This window comes from Rhinolophus sinicus, linkage group LG03 (genome assembly GCF_036562045.2).
Source record: "Rhinolophus sinicus isolate RSC01 linkage group LG03, ASM3656204v1, whole genome shotgun sequence".
In the NCBI taxonomy this organism is placed as follows: Eukaryota; Metazoa; Chordata; class Mammalia; order Chiroptera; family Rhinolophidae; genus Rhinolophus; species Rhinolophus sinicus.
Window position 1 is genome coordinate 63718312 of NC_133753.1, and position 16436 is coordinate 63734747.

Consider the following 16436-nt stretch of genomic DNA (forward strand, 5'->3'; position numbering starts at 1 on the left):
AAATATTTCAATTCCTCCCCCATTCCTCAGTGTAATTTTTTAATTCTTAAATCCTGAGAAAATCTTTTTGATAATAAGTAGGACACAAAACCTTTGATAAATTCAACAGCATGTAAATTTTTTTAAATCTGGCAAAAACCATCCAAGCAAAATCAAAAAACAAATGACCAACTGGGAAAAAGTATTTGCAACTTATATCATAAAAAACTCTATATAAAAAACCCTAATATAAAAAGGGTTCCCTAATGTAAAAACGAACAAGACCAAAAGTCTAATAGAAAAATGGGCAAAGGATAGGAAAAACAAATGGCTATGAAAATGTACATAGTCTCAACATAAGAGAAATGCAAATTAAAACCATCCTGAGATATTGTTTTTGACCTTATCAGACTGGCAAAGCAAAGTTTGGTAGAAGTATTGGAAAGGGTGTTAGATCAACTACGATTCTCTGAGAGTAAGATGACATACTCTCTATAATAGAGGCAACATGAAACTAACTATCCAGTACAAATGCATATGTCCTATGGAATAGCAGTTCTTCTAAGACTTTATCTTAAATACACACGTGCACACATACACATCCATAATAAAAGATATGTATAAATTATTTCCTGCATTTCCATTTATAACAGCAAAAGACTAAAGAAAAAAGTCCATCAATGAAGACTGGTTAAATAAATGGTGGTACATCCTTATCGTGGATTCTGCAGCTATAAAATAAAATATATCAACTTTATGGACACATACGAAGTTATCTGCCAAGATATATTAAGGGCAAAATATTCAAAAGTGTTGTTATAGATTACATTTTCTTTATAAACTAAAAAAAATAATAATAAAGCCAAAGGAAGAAAAAAGTATGTATTTGCTTGACATAGACTGTGAAGACGGAAAAGGAACCAGTAGTATTGGCTATATGGATGGAAAACTGTGTGGCTGGTAAAATACATATTAACACTTTCTAAATTTTGTATCTTTTGAACATACACAACCCATTCAAAAAATAATTGAAAGTTAATTTTTAAAAGTTATAATGAAAAACACCACATATACTGAATGATTCCATGTATACAAAATGTCCAGAATAGGCAAATCTATAGAGACAGAAAGTAAATTAGTGGTTGCCCGAGAAGAGGGATAATTGGGACAACTGCTAATGGGTATGGGGTTTTCTTTGGTGGTGGGGGGAGGAGGTGATGAAAATGTTCAGGAACTAAAAACCACTCAAGGGTTTCTGTTCAAATGGTGAATTTTATGCTATGCGAATTATATCTCAATAAAAGTTGTAAAGGAATCTCAGACTGTTAATTCAACTGAACTGAGGTGTTAAATTACCTAAACATTCTCTAAGACACAAAGCTATCACCTCCAATCAGCCTTTACACAAAAAGGAAGATGCTATATCACTACTCCTTTGTAACTGGGTCAGTAATTTTGATTAATCAAATTCAGCCACTTTTTGGTGCTCCTCATTTTAATTAAAAAGTCTAATTTTACCTTTCATAAGAGGTACTGACAAGCAGCAAAGCATCTGATCTGAATTCTATCTCTTCTTACAGGATTAGCCACCATCACCAAAAAAAAAAAAAAACCCTCCAAAACAAAACAAAAACCCTCCAAAACTTAAAATATTCTCTAGTCTGAGAATAACAGAAAACTTAATATATTCTCTAGCCTGAGGATAATACAGGTTTTTTAAAAAATCAAGGTTGGCTATTGTTTCCTATTACAATTAAACACAGAAATAGAAACCCACCTTGTAACATTAAGGCACTAATACCCAGAAAAGGTGAAAAAAGAATCACTCCTCTGATTTGGAGTTTATTTTTTAAGAGATAAAACTTAGGGTGATTCTTTTCAAAAATTGCCTGAGGCTTACAGCAATTAAGTTCACTGATTTCCTAAAACTAACAAGTTTAGGAACACCTATAAGATATTCATAAAACAAAATTCAAACACACTTAGAAGTCACGAATAAGGTGGCTTTGTAATAATAGTAAAGCTTAAAGAACTCATAAAAACTAATAACTCCACAATAGTGTATACTCAATGCAAAATTCCCAATCCTGAATTTAGTCCATAAAATTCAAAATTTTGTTACAAATCACCAACGATTTTTGTGAGCAATTATGCAAAACACTCTTAAGCGCATTTAAGTATGACTATGGTGGCAAAGAACTACCTAAAAAAAATTTTTTTTAGCTATCCCAAACCTATGAATACATTAAAAGGTTAAGAATTTCTTAAAATTGTCTTCTACAATATTAAAAGCTTGGTTTTCAGATTATAGGTGTAACTAGGGCAAAGAAGTTTTTTAACCAATGCTTTAAAAATTGCTATCTTAAAAATTAATCTATGAAATGTCAAAAATTCAACAGACAGAAATGTAGTTGTGTTAGACTGAAGTAAATTTAACGCTAACTTTATAGATACACATTTCAATTTTTCTCTATTGCCTAAAAAAAAAATTAAGTGCAGAAAAGTCAGACTGCCGTATTTGAATTCTGTATACAGGTATACAGTTTAAAAATGTAATAAAAATGTAAAAATGTGTATGAAGACAAAAAAAAGAACTTTCAGACTCATGATTTGTATAAGGTCTTTTTTTAAAGAATCCTGCAATCAGGTTATTCCATGAGTTCATCAACGTGTACACAACCAAACACCTAATTTATGACCAAAACAATCTATCTTGAGCCATACCTTGCTACTGGTTTAGAAACAAGGAATTGAATTCTTATTCCACATCAATTTTTAAGCAGAGATTCCACTTCCCTAATCAAAGGATAGTCAATTCAGTATATTCAGCTGTTTCACACACACAATACCACTGTAAAGTCTAAGACAACTTTAATTGCAAACTGCAAATGTACTTTAGGAAGAGGTAGGCCACTTGTGAAGAAATAAAACTCCTTCCAGCAAAATTCTAAAAATACTCTGTATTTAGCTCTCTAATAGCTTTAAGGAAGACCACAGTTTTGATACATATATGTAACTTGTTCAAAAAAATCTCAGTTCAGTTTTTCAAGAGCAAGCATTCATCTGCATAAAATAACTAATAACCAGTGGAGGAAATAAGTTTAGTTATAGATAGGAAATATATAAGTAACATTCTGAAAATGTCACAGTAGAAAGACAGAGAGGCTTTCACAATGAATGTTTTTTCAGGTAAGTAATGTGCCAGGTTTCATAAATTGTTGCAATTTCAGTCTCTATTCTAAATGTGTCTCTGGGAAATGTTTAACTACTAAAGCGGTGACCCTTATACAACTTACAAAATACACTAGTTAGTTTACTAGGTAGTTACCTAATTCAATGATGTTTGTACTGCACCAAAAATATATATATATATATGTATATATACACATATCTATATGTGTGTGTGTACATATATATAGATAGATATCAAAATTCCAAATCAATAGTTACTTTAAAACTTTACTTTAAAAACACAAAATATTCGAAAACTGGTCAGCCCATTCTGAATGTTTCCAAAGTTGCTAAAAATAACCATAACCTTTCATCCAACAAATGCATTACTGTATTGTATGCACCAAGACATTAGTTGGTTCCTTTATATGATCATTCAGTACGAGGCTATGGTTAAATTAAATTAAATTACATTAAATTCCATTTCTGAAAACTTGTCAGGATAGGGTCACTCAAATTTATGAGCCCAGAAATTTGAAAAATCTTAAAAACAGATTTGGGGTACAAATATAATCAGAAAATAAGACAGCAAACGGTGGCAAAGTCAGTAAAATAGCCATCTACCAGTTCTTAACCGTCATTAGGTTAATTTTAATAATTAAATGGTACGTGTTGTCTATTAGTAAGCACTTACTTGGGGCTAGGTAATAGCCTGGGTATTTTATCATCACCACAACCCTAATAAGGTAAATTTCCAAATATTATCTCTAAAGCTTTCGGTTTTAAGGCACAGAATTGCATCTGCCTGAGGCAGGACGCTCCTTTCTTTTCTATCCCTAGATACCATTAATGCTGGCTTCAGGAGCATGTTTTATTCCTAGGAATGGTGCCTTAATTACAACTTGAGGTCCCTAGCACTTGCGTAAGAATTTGAAGACCTCTTATGGCAGAAATGGACAGCAAACAGCCACCTTGCCTTGGAGTAAGCATGGCAAGGTACCTAGGGCACTGAATTTCCTCAACTCCTAAACCTGTGTTTTCTGTTAAATGAACCCAACCCACTCAACCCACACAACCGCTGGAAAAGAACGCTACAGCGGCAAGAAGCACTAACACTGATCCTACACCCTTAGAAACGAAAAGCCCTCCTGCCAGTCCCTGAGAGAAGCAGTCGCCGTCGACTATCAAGGGCCCACAATCACCGCTTTTCAACTGCAGAGGCCCGCTGGCCAAGAACCACGTGAAAAAATGCCGCAAGGAAAGCTCTTCCGGGGAAGAGTCCCTACAGATCACGTGCCGCGGGCAGGAACCCGCCGATCGCTCGGCTAGACCCAGTCACATTCTGTTACCGTGGAGACTACAGAACCAGCCATACTGCCCTGCCCTCCCAGGCCAGCCCCCTTCCCAGCAGCCGTCACGACGCCTCCAGGCACTTTCCCTGCAGCCCAGCGGCGGCGTCGTGCCCAAATGTAGAGGCAGAGCAGGCAGCGTTTGCCAGGGACTCCGCCGCAGAAGCCTGGGGAGCTTTACAACATGCACCGGCGGCGCGCAGGTGGGCTCGAGCTTTCTCTAGATCCACGTGTCTGTTCCCGCGACGGGAACCCTGGGAGAGTGGTCTTCCCTTGGAATATTACTTTGGTTACTCACTGTGTTCTGCTCCTTTCAGATCTCTTTTCACCTCTCCCTACTTCCACCAAAAGGATGCATTTAGCCAGGAGGCATCCCCAGGGTTCCAAAAGCAAAGCAAAAATTTTCACCGCAAGACACTACCACTTTCCACTTCCAACCCAGTTTGAAATGATCCCTCACTTCTCCACAATCTTCGCATACAGATTCCTCAAGTTTGATTGCTGGTGCTCAGAGCGGTTTATTTACGTCCCCCACCCACCTACCACTGAAGGCAGAGACCTACTTGACAATTTAACAGAAACTGGAAGCCTCATAAACAAGAGAACTAGCCAAAGATTGCCCCAACAGAGGGATAAAGAAAATAACACCTGCTCTTCCCACCTGTTTTCCCCGCCCTCATTTCTACACTTACGAACTACCGGTCCTTTGTTTACCAAGTTCCCACTCATATACAGCTCTCTTCCTCGCCCTCCTTCTTTATTAAACTAGCTGTCCTGCCTCAAACAACTTGCTCGGAAATTACATGCTAGAGGAGACATTTGTACAGGTGTCAAAACGCTGCACACAGCTCCTCAGAAAAGCGACGTCAGCACCGTTTCCCTCAGAGTTTTGTAACCCTGAGACCTGAGCTCTAAAATGCAAAGTGCACAAGCAGGGCTCTCGACCTAAACCCCGTGCCCGGATGGAAGGAAGTCGTCACGCGGATCATACCATGCGGTGCGGCAACCCACGCACGCGAGCGCAGGGCCGCGCTATGGGCGCGTCCCTACCCGCCTCGTGGCCGCTCTCTGGCGTCGATGTTCCCAGTTAGTTCGCTGCGCGACACGGAAGTGAGGCCGGGAACGCGCGCGAGGTGACATGCGCAGCCTTGCTTAGGGGGACCAAAGGCGCGCGCCAAAGGCGGCCCCGCGCAAGGCCGGGCCTTGGCCCGGGCGTGCGAAGATCGCTCAGCGAAACGCTTCTCACGCCGTTCAAATATACAAGAGCTTCAAACTCTCGAAAAACTCTAATCGGGCCAGTACCAAAGCGACGCCCCCCACCCTGGCCAGAGAGTTACCGTGCGGGGCGTGGCCGGCCTCACCCGTAGTCCTTCACATCCCGCTGGGGGCGGGTTATTCTGTTCGGTTCGCACACCGTGTGTCCGCTCCAGCTGAAGAGCCTGCGCGCGCATCCGGACGTCCACGTCACCGCGCACGCGCTCCTACCCGCTCGGAGCCCATCGCACATGCGCAAAAGAAGGCGCGAGCAGCACCTCCCTGGCCCCTCCCCCAATACCAGGAGGCCAACAGCCCCGGAGCAGCGACGAGACCCTTGGGACCCGCCCCTGGAGCTGAAGGCGCTGGCTTTCCGGGTCCCAGCAACCGAGAAATGTCTACTGAAGATGCCAGAATCAAGAAAGGAGAGGCAGGAGGGAGGCACCCCAATTCCCTCAGCCTAGCACACGAAGCCTTCGTGAAAACCGTGAAACCTTTGCCCGCGGGCTTTCCCAACTGTGCCTTCTACCGTTTCCCTAGGGCTCCTCGCCAGCCCCGCCCCTGCCGCGCCCAGCCCCACCCACATGGGGATCCGCAGTCCCCAGGGCTTCACGAGCCCGTCAAATGAATCCGACGGATTCCTCCCCAATGTGCTTTGGGCTTGGATAACGCCAGAACGTCGGGAAACCTTGAAGAAAAGACCTTGAGGGACGAGCTGTCAAGTTTGCAACATCTTCGACCAAAGAACACTAGGACTAAAGTAGGGGGAGAACGAAAACCTCAACTGCCGACTGGAAAGGGAAGAAGAGTTGACACTAACGTGCCTGATTAAAGAGAAACATATCCTGATAAAACAGTAAAACTTGGAAACAAGAATTTTGCACGATAGAGAGTATATTATCTGACCTTTAATCCTGGATCCTGTGTTTTCAATTTTTGTCTGTTCAAAATATTAAGCTATGAGGTGCAAAGAAAAAATTATCAAACATCTGTCAGGCAGTTGCTGAACTAAGTTTATGGACAGTATTTCTCCCAACCAAACATCAAAAATTATCTTTCTTCTTCACTATTCCTTACCAGCCTCTCTTTCCTCTGTGTTGCTAACACTCCAGTAAAAAGGGAGAGTTATTTAAAGTGAGAAAAAAGAGGCAAAAGAGAAGTAGGTAGTAAGAGAGCAGAAATTGTGGTCCATGTTTCCAAACTGTTTTCTTTTACTCTTTTAGAAGAATTAGCAAGAACCTAATACAGACTAGATGACTAAACACAAAACTGGGAAGAAAGAGAATGAGGAGGTTCAAAGAAGGGAGCCCAAGAGGAGGAGGCTTATCCAACAGGACCGATCTGAGCAGGATGGACTCCAGGCATACTAGGAGGGTTCTTCTTTCTCTTCGTTCTGCTTTTCCTCAGAATATGCCACACCACGGGAAGAAACTGTACAGGAAGTTAGTATGGACTGGAAAATGTGAAAAAGTTTACAGACTTCTGAAGTTGCTCTGAAACCCCCAATCAGGCACGAGAGCATTACCAGTGCAACAAATGAATAATACCAAGATCCTAGGCAAAACTGAAAAGTAACAGTTTCTTTGACACCTTCTTCCTCTTCTCTGACCCCAAAAACCCCTTTCCTGCAAGCTGCCTTGTCAGACTCTCCCACCAAAGAATGCCTTCCTTTCAATGGTCTAAGATTTCCTCACACAAAATTTCCATTTTCTAAGGCAGAAATAAAATCTGTGTTGACTTAGCATTAAAGCATCTGGTCCTGCAGTGTCAATGACTGATGACTGGCTAAGAACCATGCCTAGTGGTAGTTGGATCTCAAAAGAGAGAAATTAACAGAAATGGTACCTCTAATTGGGGAATCTGTGAGGCCACCCTGGAATGGAGGGAAAATGGAGATTTTCTTTAGCTACTCTTTCCCTGTACCAGGCAAACATATTAGGAAGTGCCAGATACTTTTTTAAAAATACCAAATTTTCAAGATTCAGCACTGGATCTCCTGGTGGGAAAGGTAAACTACCAGTTTTTTAAAGTGGGTTCTGCCTAATGTATAAAGGTCTAGAGATGTACTATCAAGAATCAGCTTATAAATGTTTTTATATAATCTAAAAATAATAATATTGCCACACCAATTCAGTGGCCCACTTTTGGTTTAACATCATCTAGTATCAATAACCACTTTTTTGTTGTTTGCTTTTTCAAGTAACCTCTTAAATGGTTACATTCAACTTTTTCGTTTTTTTAAGTGTTTCTCTAGGACCCATCAGCTCCAAGTCAAGTAGTAGTTTCAATCTAGTTGTGGAGGGCGCAGCTCACAGTGGCCCCTGCGGGGATGGAACCAGCAACCTTGTTAAGAGCACCGCGCCCTAACCAACTGAGCTAACCGGCTGCCCCAACATTTACTTTTAATGCAGTGTTTATCAAACTGAGGTCCTTGGTTGTGTGTGTGTGTGTGGAGGGGGAGGGTGCGTGTTGTGTGCATGCACACACGGTGCCAAAAAATGTATACACATTTTAAGAAAAGAAAAAACGGTATTAAAATTGTAATACTCAATATATACTAAGAACAAAAAATGAATACAAGTTAATTTGACTTCTGCAATTATAAGAGGTTCTCAAAGTGGTTACCATCAGTGTAATTTTAATAGTTTTTTTCCTTTCTCAAAATGTGTATACATTTTTTGGCACCGTGTGTGTGTGTGTGTGTGTGTGTGTGTGTGTGTGTGTGTGAGTGAGTGTGTGTGTGTGTGTGTGTGTATCTTCCTTTAAAAGGAATCCTTGGGCGGCCAGATGGCTCAGTTGGTTAGAGCACAAGCTCTGAACAACAGGGGTGCAGGTTCGATTCCCACATGGGCCAGTGAGCTGCGCCCTCCACAACTAGATTGAAGACAACAAACTGCCACTGAGCTTCAAGAGGGGTGGCCGGATGGCTCAGTTGGTTAGAGCATGAGCCAGGTCTATTCCCACATGGGATGGTGGGCTGCGCCCCCTGCAACTAAAGATTGAAAACAGTGACTGGACTTGGAGCTGAGCTGCACTCTCCACAACTAGATTGAAGGACAACACTTGGAACTGATGGGCCCTGGAGAAACACACTGTCCCCCAATATTCCCTAATAAAAAAAAAACCTTTCTTAAAAACGGAATCCTTATATGACCTGAATTTTTAAAAAGCCAAGCTAACTGCTAGAGTGGATGCTCCTGAGTTTCACCATGCCATTAGAATTCTGTCAGTTATCATAGCTTACCTGGTTTGTCCAGCCTAACACAAAAATCCTTCCCTTGGTTTTCTTTGGTTGAACTTTCAAAGAAATTTAACTACATATTAGGGAGATGAGAACAGATATTGAATGAAATATAAATAATCTGGCCTAGCAAGTACACAGTTTTGATCCCATTTACATGCACATTTTCTTATTCAACAAATATTTGAGTGCCTTGTATATTCTGAAGATAGAGGAAAGACTGGTACCCCATGCACTGTTCAATGTCTACACTAGAACCCCAAAGAGTTGGCACAATTTAACAGAGTCCACCAACTAGACAAACTATATTCCTTATCCAATCTATTGAGATCCCACCTTCTCAGTTATAATATTTACTAAAGACATACCTCTCCCAAATAACTAGAAGAAAAATGACCTCAGTCTTCAGATGAGACACATCAGCACCCTTCAAAACCCCTGGTTTGTGGTCTTGTTTACAACACCTTAATTCAATGCAATAAGACCATTCTAAGAAGAGCTACATATAGACTGGATTACAAAAGAGGTTGCTTTTTTCTTTTTTTTTAACAAAAAGTCTTTCACTGGCCATAAAAACTTGTGTACTACATATTGTGTGTACATAGGCAGAGGGGAAAAAAGAGGGAATCATAGTATACAACCTCCATCTTTGCCTACCATTTAGTACTGCACCTAAAACCAACTCATGTCAATTGGCAATATCTGAAATTTGGACTAAAGAATTAAAAGTGGCAAGCGTCCTACCCTAAAGGAGCTAATAATCTACCCAACGAAGAGATTTAAGTTTCTAAATCAGAGAGTAATGCTATTAAAAGCATGTTTTAGAAAATGTCTGTTAAGAGAAGGATGGAAAAAGAGGAGAGATGTGATGGAATGTTATCAATGTTCATTAAGAAACACCATTCTTTCTTGTTGCCCCATAGCTCAAGCCCGATTATCACGTTCCTTACCCTTTGCTTAAGATCTTCCCGATTCACCCTTCATGCCTAAGCTTAAATGTCACTTCTTCAAGAAACTTTCCTTAAGCCCCAAGATCAGATAAGGTCTCCCTGTTGTATGTTCTCATAATACCTTGTACTTCTTTACAGCATCTACCACAACTGTAATTATTGTTTAAACTATGTATCAATGAATGTTTTGCCAACTAAACGGTTAGTTCCACTCTATTCCAGTGCCAAGCACAATGCCTAGAACAGAGCAGACACATAGTATTTCTTGAATACATGAATATGAAATCACAGGTTCCAATTTTCCAGGCAAACCCAAGTGTCAAATATTGATTTAATGTCCAACAATTTGGGATTTGGAATACAGGGTCATAATACATTTACTTATCCTCATGTTATACAAGCAAACGAGCATCCAGCTTTGGCTAACACTTTCCAAGGGGTACAGTCATAATTAGGAAAAACCAGTACCACTGACTCTTATTCCAAATTTTTTCCTCCTTAGAGGAGTGGATAAATATTGACAGGACAGATGCTTGCAGAGATAAGAATAATTTTCTAGGAAAGTCTAAGTACTTATTGCCTGAATGACTTTTGCCTGAATATTACCTAGAAAAATCAACAAAGGCAAAAAGATTCTTTGTGTTGAAAAAAATGTTATAATTCTATAATTTACCTTCTGGTAATAAAAGCAACAAGTTTGCAATGGAGACCGCCATTTGCATATACTCATCTACAAGAAAAAAAATTAGTAAATACAGTATCTTCAAGATGAAAGGACACTTTAGTAACGGTGAATTTGTTTTACTAAGATCTAAAGGAAAAACGTCAAAAATCAGTAAAATAAATGTTCAAACAGCTAGTTTCAGAAGGATTACAAAATAAAAAATAACAGGCCTAAGAGAAACATGCAAGTTTTCCACATGGAAGTTTTCAACTAAGCCCTTGGAAGAAATGTCTTATCTAAGAAAGCATAAAAGGAAGAACAGGGAGTTTTCCTAATTAAGCCCAGAGCAGCACAGATATTTAAAACACACATGAAAACGTATAAAACAGAAACTAGTACTACTAGCACTAGAAGATGACTAGGAGACAGCCAGTAAACTGCAAGGCTAGAATCAAGCAAAAATCAAGAAGCCTATGACAGAAAAATACATTGAAAATTTGTCTGCAAATGCCTATAACAGAAGCCATGCTTACTTTCCATGAAGGGTACCACTGCCTCATGAAAATGAGCTACAGTGGTCAACATAGCAGTTCCTAGACTACTGGGACATCACAAACCAGTAAAATATCCCAAAAGAAGAGTTAGATGACCATCATATGGTGACCAAATTTTTATATTACAAAGTATACCACCTACTATTACCATTCTTTCTTAAAATAATGGGTATTCTAAGACCAAAAATCTAAGAACATATCTCGTAATAAATAACAGTCTTTTATTTTGAATACATTTAGATAGATGAAATTTTACTACATTGTCCTTATTTTATGGTATATCATTGAAAACTTAGCAAAAGGTATTGGAATCGACTGTTAGCCATACAGCATGATCCCTGGATAGCTAAGATGTGGTCTTCTGAGAAAGAATAACATACAACAGGCCGGGAAGGGGTATAAGTCACCTTCCCAAGAAGTCAAGAGTCAGCCTCTCCTCATAGTAACAATAGTGGAGAAGAGGATATTAGCCAACAGACACCCTAATCCAAACTAATTGACAGCCACATGATTAGCAAGCTACTTTGAGTGTGTATGTTAGGGGGTTGGGGGATGGGTACTGAAAGCAGGATGATAGCTTTGGCACTGTGACAAGATACTAGAACCTTGGTAGAGCTACATGAGAACAATGTACTGAAACCAAGAACCAAGGTCAGACTGAATCACTCACCTAATCACTCCATACATAAGAAAAACTGGGATACATAGTGGCTCACAGTAAAGAGGCAGGTCAAGCTACAATTAGCTTAAGCTGGGCATCAGGCATATCAGACATAAGAGAAAAATGGGGGTGGGGCTCCTTTTATCTGGAAAGTAAACCTAATGTGTATTTAAATAAGACTGTAAAAGGGTTTTATAACCTTTACCTTTAACTTTACTAAAAATGTTAGCAGTGATCTAAACATTGGCGAGCAGGGAACACCTGTTAAAGGAGAGGAAAAAGCTATATTAAAATAGAGAATGTAAAGATTTTTCAAGCGAGTTGAATGCAGTGCCTTATCCAAATTATCTTTATATAGATTAAAAATTGTAGAGATTATAATCCAGGGCCAATATTTTTCATCCCAGGATTACTTCCACCCAACACATCTGGGTTACCTAAGCACAAGTAAAAGAAGGATATGATCAGTTAAATCTTTGTTAAGCACCAACTATGTGCTAGCACTGACCCAGGGATTTAAACAATGAATAAATATAAGTCCCCTCATGAAGCTCAAGTTCTAGATTAAGAGACAAGTTAATAACATTGCAAAACTTGTCAACAGTTTGGAAAAAGCCTTTTAGGAACACTGTAGGAATGCACACAGCCTAGGGAATCTAGAAAGTTTACAAAGAAGAAGGGACTTTTGAGCTGGGTCTTGAAGAGAAATAAAATTAATGAGAGAGAAAAAGAGGACATTGCTGGCTGCAGCTATATAGTCAGTAAACAAAGAACTACAATAAATTATCCAGAATTTAGAGATAGGGCTGCCTTAGAAAAGTAAAACACTTAAGATCAATGCCAAGATGGCAGAGTAGATAAAAGCTGTACTCACCTCCTCCCAGATCACATCAAAGTTACAACTAAGCTATAGAACAACCATCATTGAGAACCACCTAAAGTCTAGCTAAACAGAAGTCTTATAACAAAGGTTATACAGCACAAACATTCACAATGGTAGATGGGGTGGACATGCAGAATGGGCTGATTCCACATCCACGTGTGGCAGTTAAAAATCAGGAGGGATATCTCAGATGCAAGGGTCCCCTCTGAGGAGTGAAGGGTCCCATCCCCACACCAGGCTCCCCAGCCCAGAGTTCCAGTGCTGGGAAAAGAAGTCCCACAATATCCCGCTGTGAAAAATAGTGGAAATTGTGGCTGAGTGAGACAAAGGGCTGCTGGAGTCCCAGGCTCTCCTCTTAAAGGGCACATGCATGGACTTATTCGCTGACAGACTCACTCACTCTGAGCTCCAGCACTGAGACAGCAGTTCCAAAGGTGCCAGGGACATACAAGGAGGAACTGAATTGTCTAGTTTCAGAGCAAGGGCTGGAGGAGAAGCTTTCTCCCAGACAGAAGTGCTGGCAGAAGCCATTGTTTCTTTGTTGAGCCCTCCCCTCACCCAGCCTGCACACACGAGCAGGTGCCATATATGAGTCTCCATCAACATAGCTAGCAACATTCACCCAACCCTGGTGATTCCCTGAGACCCTCACCCACTCAACTTGTGCGCCCACCCAAGCCGCTTCCAGTGGCTTTCCCATACAAACTGCCTGTCTTGGCTCATGCTGCAGACTTTCCTAAAATCTCTCAAAGGTTCATAAATCCCAAACAAGCAGCATGTGGCATTGGTGTACCCCATGCCTCTTGCTAAGAGGCCCCAAGCCCGGCATTAGCAGCAACCGGCCTCAGTTCACAGCTTAGCCAGTCCCAGGCACCTCCAAACCCAGCACAAGTAGCAATCATCTGCACATCACTTTGTACCTCATACCAAGTGACCCCAGGCAGGGCACAGGCAGCAGCTGGCCTTGGCCTGCACCAGAACCCCTCGCAAGAGGTCCCAGAACCAACTCACCCGGTAGCCAACTTCAGACCACACCAGGGCACCACCCAACCACCTCCAGATGACACACCCAAAGGGCAGACTCAGCAGGCACCAGAGCCCTGCTAAAGTGAATCTTGCTTCATAGGGGCAGCCCCTGCAACAACAGCTCCTCCACTGTAGTCATGGCCAGTCCTCACAACCAATCAGCCTGAGAGTCAATACCTCCCACTGATGTGCTAATAGCAATCAAGATTCAACTACAACAGGAGGGCACACACAACCCACACAAGGGACACACCTAGAGCCCCAAGCTCAGATGACCTGGGAGACTGCACCACTGGGCCCCATGGGACATCTACTACATAAGGCCATTCTACTAAGACCAGAAGACAAAGCAGCGCTACTTAATGTGTAGAAACAAACAGAGGGAGGCAGCCAAAATGAGGAGACAAAGAAACATGTCCCAAATGAGAGAACAGAACAAAGCTCCACAAAAAATAACTAAATTAAATGGAGACAAGCAATCTACCAGATGGAGAGTTCAAAACACTAATTATAAGGATGTTCAATGATCTTAATGGGGACTTCAGCAAAGAGGTAGGAAACATAAAAGTGGAGATAGAAAACATAAGAATCAGTCATAAATGAAGATTACAATAACTGAAATGAAGAATACATTAGAGGGAATCAATAGATTAGAAGAAGCACAGGACAGAATCAGCAATACGGAAGATACAGTGGCAGAAAACACTCAATCAGAAAAGAAAAAAGAATCCAAAAAAAATGAGTATAGTTTAAAGGGGCCTCAGGGACAATATCAAATGTCAACGTCAAGTGTACCAACGTTCTCATCATAGGGGTACCAGAAGGAGAAGAGAAAACAAGGTCATAAAAACCTATCTGAAAATATAATGATGGAAAACTTCCCTAACCTGGCAAAGGAAATAGACATACAAGTCTAGGAAGCACAGAGAGTTCCAAACAAGATGAACCCAAAGAGGCCAACATCAAGACACATCATAATTAAAATGCCAAAGGTTAAAGACAAAAAGAGAATCTTAAAAACAACAAGATAAAAGCAGTTAGTTACCTACAAGAGAGCTTCCATAAGACTGTCAGCTGACTTCTCAACAGAAACTTTGCAGGCCAGAAAGGATTGGCACAAAATGTTCAAAGTGATGAAAAGTAAGGACCTACCACCAAGATTGCTCTACCCAGCAAAGCTGTCATTTGGAATCAAAGGACAGATAAAAAGCTTCCCAGAAGAGAGAAAGCTAAAGGAGTTCATCACCACCAAACCAGTATTACAAGAAATGTTAAAGGGACTTCTGTAAGAACAAGAAGAAAAAAAGATCAAAAATATAAATAAAAAGGCAGTAATATATCTATCAACAATTACTTTAAATGTAAATTGATTAAATGCTCCAGTCAAAAGACACAGGGTGGCTGAATGGATAAGAAAACAAGACCCTTACATATGCTGCCTACCACTCACTTCAGATCAAAAGACACACAGACTAAAAGTAAAGGGATGGAAAAAGATATTTCATGAAAAAGGAAATGGAAAAACAAAAAGCTGAGGTAGCAATACTTACACCAAGCAAAACAGACTTTAAAACAAAGGCTATAACAAGAGACAAAGAAGGACCTAGCAATTCCACTTCTGGGTATTTATCCAAAGAAACCCAAAACACTAACTTCAAAAGAAATATGCAGGGCTGGCCCGGTGCCTCAGGCGGTTGGAGCTCAGTGCTCCTAACTCCGAAGGCTGAGGGTTCCATTCCCACATGGGCCAGTGGGCTCTCAACCACAAGGTTGCCAGTTCGATTCCTCGAGTCCCACAAGGGATGGTGGGCAGCGCCCCCTGCAACTAAGATTGAACACGGCACCTTGAGCTGAGCTGACGCTGAGCTCCTGGATGGCTCAGTTGTTTGGAGTGCGTCCTCTCAACCACAAGGTTGCTGGTTCGACTCCCGCAAGAGATGGTGGGCTGTGCCCCCTGTAACTAGCAATGGCAACTGGACCTGGAGCTGAGCTGCACCCTCCACAACTAAGACTGAAAGGACAACAACATGAAGCTGAACAGCACCCTCCACAACTAAGACTGAAAGAACAACAACTTGACTTGGGAAAAAAAAAAAAAGTCCTGGAAGTACACACTGTTCCACAATCAAGTCCTGTTCAAAAAAAAAAAAAAAAAATTTTTTGGTATCATGAACACTATATTTCTCAAACTTTCCTGACTGTAATTCACAATGAAAAATACACTAATAACTAATTTTCCAGTAACTTGGAATGAAAACAATATGGCACTGATTCTCTAAAATGTTCATCTCTGAAAACGGGGGAAGAGACTGGAGTTTATAAAAAGTAGGTGATTTAAGGTCTTGGGCTTTTGTTTCTGCTTTTTGATTGTTGTGCAATGTCTTTGATACTTAGGTATTTCTCTTTAACTTAATTTTTTCAGTTATTATATATACAAAATAATTAATTTTTTTCTTTCAAGAACCAAACTTAAAATGTCCCCTGGCTTTACTACTTTACTAGTTTTATTTACCCTTGATCTATACCATGTATCAATATTGGAAAAAATGGGGGAAAAGAAATGGGAGGGTAGGCAGGTAAGATTCAGCAAGAATAGAAGAAAAACCAAGGTCTTACAGACGAACGGTTCCTCTAAGAGTAGTATTTCTGAAGTGCAGACCCTAAAAATGCGCAATTTAAGGGATCAAAGCTTGAGAAAGATGGA

The 16436-nt window shown here is 40.5% G+C and overlaps 1 protein-coding gene across 24 annotated transcripts in view; it reads right to left on the bottom strand.

The window, feature by feature from the left end:
* MGA (MAX dimerization protein MGA) overlaps positions 1 to 16436 on the bottom strand; it is a 132071-nt gene that overhangs the window by 70641 nt on the left and 44994 nt on the right. For 3 of the 24 annotated variants that reach the window (XM_074327885.1, XM_019725443.2, XM_019725438.2), the window contains exon 1: positions 5837 to 6071. The exons of 4 other annotated variants lie outside the window; for them this stretch is intronic. The gene's annotated coding sequence lies outside the window, so the exon portion shown is untranslated. Of the gene's footprint in view, positions 1 to 5490; positions 6232 to 16436 lie in introns of those variants that run through there. 17 more of the 24 variants (XM_074327889.1, XM_074327887.1, XM_074327886.1 and 14 more) reach the window with 10 other exon arrangements.